Consider the following 1,603-nt stretch of genomic DNA (forward strand, 5'->3'; position numbering starts at 1 on the left):
TCTTCTCCTTCTCCAGCTTCTGCTTGACCAGCTGGAGGTTGTCGATCCAGTTCTCCCGAGTTCAGCCACAGTGTCTGCCTGCTTCTTTCGGAGAGCTGCAGCTGTAGCTTCATGCTGCAAGGTAGACTCTCTTCCAGATCACGACGCATCTTCTGGAAGTCCGCTTCCTCGCTTCTTGTTCATCTCAATCTGAGCAGCAGTGGCACCACCAGCTTCCTCAAGCCTCTCGCTGATCTCTTCAAGTTCCCTGGAAAGATCAGCTCTCTGCTTCTCCACTTTGGCACGAGCAGATCGCTCTGCCTCAATTTCCTCTTCCAGCTCCTCGATACGGGCCTAAATGAAAAAATACTTCTTTACTGATATTTGTAATGTGGATTTATCCAGCTATGTGTCCACTTCACCATTTCACAACAGAAAGATTAGGGTTAGTGTTACCTGAAGTTCTTTGATCTTCTTCTGAAGCTGTGCTCCCAAAGACTGTTCATCCTCAATCTTGCTGAGAAACTGACTTATCTCAAAGTCCTTCCTGTTTTTAAAGTATTGTTTTGTTAAATGTGCCAAATACTTATTTTGTGTAATTATTTAAAGTTCAAAATCTGATGGCCACTCACTTTTTGATCTTCTCTCATCTGATTGCTGTTTTTCATTCTCCAGGTCCATTACGGACTCCTGGGCCAGTTTCAGATCACCCTCAAGCTTTCCTCTTGACCCTCTCAAGGTCCATACGGAGCTTCTTCTCTTGCTCCAATGAGCCCTCAAGCTATTGTTACACAAACTGGAGCATTAAAATCTGGTATAGTGCAATACATTTGATTTCTTATTGATTTGTGGTCTTATTCTTATGCCAAACATCTTACATCGTCCACTTGCTGCTCAAGCTTTGTCTTAGCTTTAGTCAGAGTGTTGACTTTGTCTTCCTCTGCCTGAAGGTCATCAAGAGTCTGCTGGTGTGCCTCTTGGAGGGCTTTCTTCTCTTTGGTCAGCTTAGCAATGCTCTCATCCTGACAGGCCATCTCCTCCGTCAGGTTTTTCACCTAAATGGAAACACTGATTACTGCTTTCATTATCAAGAGCCTGAATCACAATCTGCAATATATACATATATAAAATACTGACTTTATTCTCTGTTGCATGTTTCTCCTTCTCCACTTTTGCCAAGGTGAGCTCCAGGTCATCGATGTCTTTCTTCAGCTCGGAGCATTCATCCTCCAGTTTCCTCTTCTTGGCAGTCAGTTCAGCATTGATTTCCTCCTCATCCTCCAGTCTCTCGTTTGTCTCTTTGAGTTTGCCCTCGAGCTGGATCTTGCTTTTGATGAGCCCTTCACATCTCTCCTCAGCATCAGAGAGGTTTTCAGATTCCTGTTCATTGACATGGATATAGTTAATGACGTATGTTCATAGCTGTGGGATCCAAATTGGGATAAATAAGAGCTGAAATACTCACAGAAGTTACTTGCAGTAGAAGATCATTTTTCTCCTGAACAAGTGACACCATTTTCTCCTCAAGCTCCTTCTTTTTAGCTAAATACTCTTTGTTAAATCTTCTTTCATTTTTTCTCAAAGTTCTCCTTCATTGATGCCATTTCTTTTTTCACTCTCTGCA

General features: G+C 42.7%; 1 pseudogene; it reads right to left on the reverse strand.

Moving 5' to 3' along the window:
* Position 1: 1 nt before the first annotated feature.
* The window catches only part of LOC122134767, a 6,048-nt pseudogene continuing 4,446 nt past the window's right edge, over positions 2-1,603 (reverse strand).

Source organism: Cyprinus carpio, chromosome A21 (assembly GCF_018340385.1).
Source record: "Cyprinus carpio isolate SPL01 chromosome A21, ASM1834038v1, whole genome shotgun sequence".
Classification (NCBI taxonomy): domain Eukaryota; kingdom Metazoa; phylum Chordata; class Actinopteri; order Cypriniformes; family Cyprinidae; genus Cyprinus; species Cyprinus carpio.